The sequence below is a fragment of the Chamaea fasciata genome, unplaced genomic scaffold, assembly GCF_029207755.1.
Source record: "Chamaea fasciata isolate MVZ Bird 193981 ecotype frontalis unplaced genomic scaffold, bChaFas1.0.hap1 SCAF_3, whole genome shotgun sequence".
NCBI classification, from domain to species: Eukaryota; Metazoa; Chordata; class Aves; order Passeriformes; family Sylviidae; genus Chamaea; species Chamaea fasciata.
The window spans coordinates 71807266-71815926 of record NW_027094088.1 but is presented as its reverse complement, the minus strand read 5'-3'; the positions used below and the strand labels follow the sequence as shown (position 1 = coordinate 71815926).

The 8661-nt window shown below is 33.7% G+C and overlaps 1 long non-coding RNA gene across 2 annotated transcripts; it reads right to left on the bottom strand.

Annotated features, from left to right (window-relative positions):
- Positions 1-1833: 1833 nt before the first annotated feature.
- On the bottom strand, positions 1834-5866 carry LOC136287780 (uncharacterized). Of its 2 annotated transcripts, none has more exons than XR_010720323.1 (3): positions 5689-5866; positions 5110-5237; positions 1834-2640 (listed from the first exon to the last, which is right to left on the bottom strand). It is a non-coding gene; the product is annotated as an uncharacterized lncRNA (long non-coding RNA). The 2 variants fall into 2 exon arrangements; XR_010720324.1 differs by lacking the exon at positions 1834-2640 and adding an exon at positions 4794-4851.
- Between the last annotated feature and the right edge of the window lie 2795 nt (positions 5867-8661).

Genomic DNA, 8661 nt, shown 5'->3' with positions numbered 1-8661 from the left:
GCAATCTTTCAGCTTGTGCATCATCCTATTGCATTGCTATAGGTAGTTTTTAGTTTGGACTTAATATTAAAATATTGCAATTATCCAAGAAAATAAGTGTTACAACAGCAGACATTCCACAGACCAGGTTAGGCAATAGAAAACTTGTCAATAAAAGAGATAGGTATACAATAAGGACACCTACGACTTAAGATTTAATTTAATGTGTTCCATCTACCATGCGTATATGCTGAGTGGATATAAGTATTTATAGGTCTGAATAAGATGAAAAACATTTTAAGAACATGTTCAAATTTTTTGGCTTTGATTTTGCTGTTTCACAGATTTCACAGGATATTTTGAGTTGGAAGTGACCCACAAGGATCATCAAATCTAACTCTTAAGGGAATGGCCCTCAGAGGGATCAAACCCACAACCTTGGTATTATTAACAGCATGCTCTGACCAAAGCAGCTAATCTCAGATTTGTTTTTTTTTTCAATTGTCTGTAACATCTTTAAAAGAATGGAATTAATGACAACTTCAATTAATAATTTAATGACACAGTTATACTTTACGAAAACAACCTCCTCAAAGAAAAATAGGAATCAGTTTAGCCAGAATTTCAATCTTTCATTTAAAGTGCAAAATTAATATTCTCATAAGCTATAGTAATCAAGGCACTTGTGACACTTCTAATAAGTACGGAGTTGTTAATTCCAGTGTGCTGGTTAAATTCTATTTTGAGTAAATCAGTTTACTCTCCAATTCAAGTTAGACAGTTGCAGTCTTCATAACTTCTGTTACATTACCATAAATCAACACATTCCAAGTGGTTACACTTCAGTGGAAAGGATTAAATTTTCATGTGTTTGATTTGCAAATTGCTTTAGGATTCTCTTTAAAAAATAGTAGTAAATACTGTGAAGTCAAGGAGTAAAATTCCACCACGGGGCAAAATTTGTCCATTGAACTAAAATAATTGCAGGATTGTTTTGCATTTGGTTTTGTTGCGGGTTTTTGTGGTTTGTTTGTTTGTTTGTTTGGGCTTTTTGCTGAGTTTTGTTTGTTTGTTTGTTTGTTAATATATAACAGGAAATAATTCAGCCAATGCTGAGTAGAATTTTCATGTCTAAAACATGTTTTAAATAAAAGGATTTGGATTTTTAGTTCCAGAGAAAGATATTATTCTTTCTCAAAATATTTGCCTCCCTCTACTAAAAATAATTAGGTGTAAGGCAGTCCTGTGAAAAGTATGATTCAGATTCCTTCAGTCTCTCCTGAAATAACCTTGACTGCTCAGTCTGAAATATAAAAGAAGATGAAGAGTATTTCATGACTGCATGGTGTGACATGATGTGTCAAATTAAAATAATAATAAAAAAGATTTGGACTTGTCAGCATCCTCTCTGTTCATTCAAATTATTTTTATCTATTTAGTACAACCCTTTTTATCTCTATGGCTGAGTAAAAAAGTGGAAAAATCACAGATGTTCAGTGCAAGAATTAATTATATATGGATTATTTCTCTGGAGTTAAAATATAATTCATTCCTTATGCAGTGAAAGCAAAAACAAATATGGAAATACCATAAAGAACATTTCATCGGAATTAATATGTTTTCATAAATTGTATATAGTAGGCCATTAAAGCTAAGAAAATGAAGAAGGAAGGTGTTCCCTACATCACATCCAAATATTACACATTTGGTTTTTCTTAAGGAACTAAAATGTCTTTTTAATTTTTTCTTTCTCACAGACAGACAGAAAATAATAATATTGTATACTCATTTGTCAAGGTCGTGATAAATTTTTGAGTTTAGAAGACAGTGAAGAGGTCTAACATCCATAATTTGATTCTAAAACTACCCAATAACATTTTCAATTTGGTTTCTTTATTAAGTTTGTATTGCTCATTAATAATTAATTCTAGTGTATTAGTCACAATCTCCTCAGAGGTAAAGCAAAAAAAAATCCCACACCCCAACAAACAATCAGTCAATCAATCAAACAAATAATCCAATAGTTATGTTCTGCCCCATATTCCTTTAAATTATTTGTCCCTTTAAATCTTCTGTGATCCTCAGAATTAAAGCTGTTTGATAACTAAAGAAGTTCCTAATTTGGAACCTAATTTGGAAAATTGTCTTGCTCTCTCTTTTGCTTTATAAGTGTCTAGAGTATTTTTTTCTGAATTTTTTAGACCATGAACCATTGAAGAGCATTTTCATGCCTTATGAATGCATCCGGTCCAATGGAGTACTTAATCTCCCACAAAGTAGAATTTCGAGGTGAAGGGACTTTGATAAAAATCTGGAAAGAGCCCTCAGGTTTATTACTCAGTTTTTACAGCAAGTAACACCTACCTTGCTGTTGCAAATTGATAGCTATCAAACCACTTTCTATTTCAGCCATAGGTTGCGAGGGATCTGGCAGATGATCACAAACACTTGTATCAGTTATAAAATAATTAAAATTCATTAACCAGAATATGCTTCATGTCAGGAGATATATATAGACATGCACATATATCTATATATATATCTAAATATATATCTCATAAGACTGCTTAATCATGAGCTTTAACAGCTGCCTCAGAATGTTAAAATCTGCAGTTCTTTTTTAATGGCTGGGTTTTCTTCCTTGATCTTCTGAGACATCCTCTGCAGACAAAATAAGGGAAGGGACCAGTCACCATATCATCTATATGTCTGCATCTGAAGATCTTCCTAAAATGTGAACATAAGTTTTCTGCCCTTTCCTCCCTGCTGTGTTGATTTCTACTTCTGCCTTTTTCTTCTCACCTGTCTTCAATCTTCTTCATTTTACTTGCCATCTATTAAGAGCCTGACTTAGCAAAGCAGCTGGTATAACAGTTAGGGCCAAACTGGCGCATGGAAAGCAATACCATGTTCACTATTTTGTTTCCAAGAACTTGACTGCAGGAAAGTGAAAAAGTTACTGTGTTGTTTTCTTTTTTCTTTTTTTTTTTTCCCTTTTCTTTTTAATTTTGTTTGCGCATTTTGTGTAGTGTGCAACTATTAATATACTTTGTCTTATCCCAAAAGAAACTGGTTAAGGCAGATGCAAGAACTTGGAGGAAATTAATGAAAGTAATTTATTTTACTCTCACACAATTAAATTTTTTCTGTAGAATTTAGAAATAATAGTTTTTGTTTTCATTCTCCTCATTTGTAAAAAAACTTTATAATTAACAAAATTATAAGGCAGTTCTTAAAAACAACATATTTTCAAATTTTCAGTTGATGGTAGCTTCTATGTGGATATTTCCCATTATCTTCTATTTCACTCTTTGTGTAATTAATATTAAGAGAAAATTCTTGCTTGATAGTATGCAATTAGTGTAAGAGTATCCTGTAGTAGAAAACAAAACTGAAATTACAGACAAAAATATGGGAAGGGAAAAGAGCTCAAATATATTTAAATCAACGTAATTCTTCCTTGCAGAACTGTACACTCTAGCAGCCTTTATTCTCTAGCAGCATGGAAAATGTTCTTCCTTTTGACATCCCTAGCAACAAATACAGCAGCCTTCACAAAACAGCTCTTTTCAAGCAACCTCAATATGACATATCAACAACTTTTCCAGAAGATGGTGGCTCTGGATAGAGGAGTCAAGTGGAAACAAACAGAAACAACTAATCTGTTATTCTAGGAAACAGAGGTGAGATTGATTAGAAGTATAGGTCTCCTTAATGTAGATCTGTGATCTATGTAAGGTAAACAAAAAAAAAGAGGACATGTTTTTTCACAGCAACAGAATGAAATCAATTTTTGAAATAATTCAGTTAATGAGTAGATCCCAAAATAGTTAAGACAATCACGCTGAAGTTATATGCTCAGTTTCATTTTATAGAGCAGGTTTATCTGGAGGCCTTAAAAACTGTGGTTCATCAGGAACACTTACATTTTTTTCCCTCAGAAATATTCAAATCTTTCCTAATACAATGCTTTTAAAGACCTTAAAATTACATTCATTCATTACTGAAGTAATAATAGTCCTTATGAACAGATCCTAACCTAAATGAAGTCAAAGAACACAAACTGCCTGGGAAGTGTGCTTATGTAAGCTTCCTATCTATAATGTCAGTTTGAATACCAAGGAAAGGTGGCACCCAGGCTCCAAAAGGCAAAATGCTGTTCTGAGGAAGAACAGACCATGCCTTTTGTCATGGCCACAATAAGGTCCTTCAGACTCTGAAATTCTGATTTCTGACATTATGTGCTTAGACAAAATGGGTAGAGTGAAACATGCACATTTTTATGGAGAAGTTGGAGATAGAAATATTTTGATTGCATTTTTCTGCAGTATTTGCACAACAGGATTCTGCCACTTGACTGTAGCCTCCAGATAAACCTGCTATATAAAATGACAGCAGTAACCATTAGGAAAAGTGGCAGCAGACACTTTGAAGTTTATTCCACCCTGTACTCAGGAAAAAAGCTCTCTATTCTGTCATTCCTACTGTGCACAAAAAGACTGGTGTTCATCAGTGTTGACTCTTAATGATATAGCTGGTGGAGGATGAGGCCATTCCTGGGATATGGCAGTTGCTATTATCATCCTGGGATTTTTGCCACGCCTTTTTCTCAACATAAAGATGTATTTTTCTTGGATTTTTTCTCCTCCTGTTCAAATACTCAATAAAACAGGTATTTAAACCTGATGATCATGTACTCACTCTTTGGGCTATCTTATTACAACAGAATCTTTTTAAAGGCATGCCTTAAGGATGACATTAAGTAGACTCTCTAAAGCAGTAAGTTGTCTCTCTTAGAGATTTTATTGTCAAATAAGAGAGATTACACCCAGATGCTCTGTGCTCCTTTTCATTCTTCATCCTGGTTGCTCTCTTTTGAAGGCAGAGATAATAATATTTTGGTGTCATTTAGTAAGCACATAATAATAACTACATAATAAATGTCATTTTTATGGTCAAGGTAATTGTCTACCTTTACTTTAAAAACAAATCCAACCAAACTAAATCAAGCAGAAATACATTCAGCCCCTCCCACTCCCTCAAACCATGTTTTCAAGCCTTAGAACAGAAGTTAAGTAATTTCAGTAAATCATTTCTACATCATCAATTGCAGTTTCTGCTATTCCCTACCTGGAGTGTATCATGAAAATCCTGACTTATGGAAGGAAGTATGGCCAGCCGTCTTTGCGTATGACAACTCCTCACCGCACCAGCAGCTGAGTTTCATGGTGTTTTATTTGTGGATGATAGGGCTTAAGCTGAAATCAAGATATGACAAAGAAAGAGTGCAGATCAGTGAATTAAAGCAAGCTGACTAATCAAATAATAGCTGGAGATCCCCTTGTACTGATTAGGATTGACTACTTCTTTATGTGAAACTTTATTTTCACCAGGGAAGTAGAAGAAAAAGTGGCTGGCACAGAGAAAAATTGAAGAGTTAAGGCAGAGATTATTATAAAAGGAAGCTGTGAGTGTGTTGAGAAGGAAGTAAAAACTTCAGTACATGACTAGAACCCATATGGAATTAGCCCAGATAATGGTCAAGTTCTGTGTAAGAGAGAGGGTACAAGCAAAATCAGAGAGCAAAAATATTGCTTAATGACCAAAAGCTGTATTTTTATACAGGAAGTGATTAAAATTAGGAAAGCAGACAGGATTAGAATGGAGGTGATAATTAGAACAGGCTGTTCATTTTTCCCATTGACTTACATTCTAGCACTGTCCTGATTTGCAAGTTTATGAATTTCTACTCTTTAACCTGGATTCTTCATTGCCAATTTGCTCCCATTTCATCTAGAAGCCATTAGTAAACTCCACAGGTAGAAGTGCTTTGTGCTTCTTATATGATACTGCTTTCATATGTCTGAAAAGGATCCAGCTTTTCATCATTTTCAGTTCATGACATCACTGGGTTACAGTTATAATACAGAGGTGAATTTATCTAAATAATGAAAAGCTGAATTCCTGCTGACAATGAAATTAGTATTCATTTATTGCAGCTGAAAAAGCTATGATAGGTTTCCCAGGTGAAAGCAAATAAAGAAGTCTTTGAAGAATTTGTTTTCACTGTGTTGTACCTCAAAACAACGTGGCTCTTTATAATACTTTTATGGGAGTTTTAGGGGGGGAGTGGTGTTGTAACAGGGCTAGTTAATCTAGACTAAAATTTTTGGAAGGAATATTATATAGTCATAATGGTGTATTATGTGTTCAACAGCTCAGTTTAATAGTTTCAGGGGGAGGGAAAGAGAGGAAGAAAATGATAGAAGTTTTTATATTTTTCTGTTAATCCTGTAAAAATACTGCCACTTATTTCAGCATTTATCCTTTTCTAAAGGTGTTAAAACCTTCAAATGGCTGACTGGAATTGTCATCCATCCTGAATCAATCACTACACTAAAAATATTAAATTTGAGGAGAAGCAAAAAACCCAGCTAAAAAAGTCAATAAAACCCGAGCAATATTTCCTTTGAATTTTGGTTCTTCTGGTTACCAAACAAAACAATAGTTGATAGTCCTGACTGTGTGTCCTGTTAAGGAGGTGAGGAAGGGATGTTGGGTTACACTCTCCAGGTCCTCCTGTCCAGTCTAGAAAAAGAGTTCTAAGTATTCATTCACCAGTGCAAAGGAGATCATGTCAGGTCCTTCCTGATGACAGGAACAAATCAGGAAAATGCAGAATAAAATGTCCAAATCACCATGGTTAAACACAGAACTACTTTGCAAGAACTCCTGACCCACACCAATAACAGGATTTGTTTTGCTTTATGTATAATTTACTCCTGCTTTCCTCTTCTAGTCTCTTCACCAGTTATGAACCTTTGCCAAAATAAATTTAAATAAAAACCAAAACCACCTTCTTCTGGTCATTCTTACCCTATTGGGTTCATTCTTCTTTCATGGTATCCCTATCTTGATATTTGTGGCAGGATTACCAAGGTAATTCCTCTTGAGTTAGGGATCCAAAAAGTTGCAAGTTTATTTTTCCTATCTAAAAAATATTTTTTCACCATTGTCTTGCTACAGCAGCTGTAAATCAGGGTTAGCCATCTGCTTAGACTTTAGTTTCTCTTTGATTTAAGAAACATTCAGCAGTTTCTCATGTTGTTGTCATATTACTATATGGCCAGAGTAAGTAATTTATCTGCAGAGCTCAGCAGTATCAACTTCCATTTCCAAATATATATCTTACCCCTTTGAACAGAAAATGCCTTTTTTATTCATCCTTTCCAAGGTGTGGGATTCATTATAAGTACTTTCACTAATTTAAAAAGTGAGCACAAGTTTGATGAGTTGATCTACTGAAATGAATGTGCAGATGTCTGGAGCAACTTGTGCTACATACAATGGAAGAAATGGCTTTACCCTTTTGACCTCAGTATTTTGATTGTGACTAGAACCCACTGAGTTCATAGAACCAGATTTTATGTTTGTGCATGTGTTCATGTGTGTGGGCATAAAAGCCTCATTCAACTCATTCTTTCATCTACATTTTTAGGGCTTATTCCTAGATTTAAAATATTCAAAACCTAAACAATATTCAAGGATCTCATGAAGATAATCCTTGAAGCTGCTACTGACAGGACATACCATCTAAAATCTTCTAACTTCTACTGGAGAGCAGTATGTAAAAGGAACTGAGTTTTTTTCAGCAGGCAGAGAACTGCCTAAATGATAAAAAAATTCATCATGGCTACAAGATTATATGAAGTTCTTCCTTGGACAAAATTTGTCTTAAACTAGATCAGTTGAATCAGAGCAGGGTCACTTAGTATACAGAATACTTTCACAAGGATGCAGAAATGAAAGCTGAAGACAATCAGTTGGATGTTTTGGTTTTGTTGGGGGCTTTTTTACAAAATTGCCATTTTGTCCTGCTTAAAGTTTTAATTTGTACCATTATGCAATGGTTGTATGGAGACAATCACCTTTTTTGTTTGTTTCTTCCCTCATTTTTCTGCCTTTTCCTCCCCACTATTTAATTTTTTATTATTTTTTCCCTTACATTTCTCTCTCTTTTTATAATTTATTTATTTCTATAGTGGTATTTTCCCTTAACTTTTTAAGTTCTAGGAGCTTGGACTACTTTATTTGTTCTTAAGATATAGTAAGATTTTATCATACTATTTTTTCAATGGATTAAAATAAATAGATTTTTTCAACAAAACAATGAATTGTAAACTTATTTCATTTTCTCTATATTGCCAACATACTAAGCAAGAAGGTAATAATAACCTTTATGAAAAGTCAAAAGGTATTTACTTACTTGATAGATTTCCTTATCTGTCCGTACATTAAATATAAGCATGTTGCAAAATTGTACAAAGTCTTATGCCTATTCCATGGTTTAATCTATGCACTAAATCTGTTTTCATCAAACAGTAAGGAATTAACAAAAGGTAAGGTGTAAGAGATTTCATAAACTTGTAATAAACACACACTGATCAAAATTTTAGAATTCAAACTGATATCATGTATTTCTCATTTTATTACAATTACACTTGAAAGCACATTTTCTAGCCACTAAAAGTTCACAGTGCCAGAGAAAGAACCCGTACACAGCATTTCTTGTGGCTTTATAAAGTAACACTGTGATTTACTGCAAAAAAATGGTAGCTTATAACTAAAATTTAGGTTTGCTCCAGTATGCATGTAAAAAGGCAATCAGAAATTAAAAGGGAA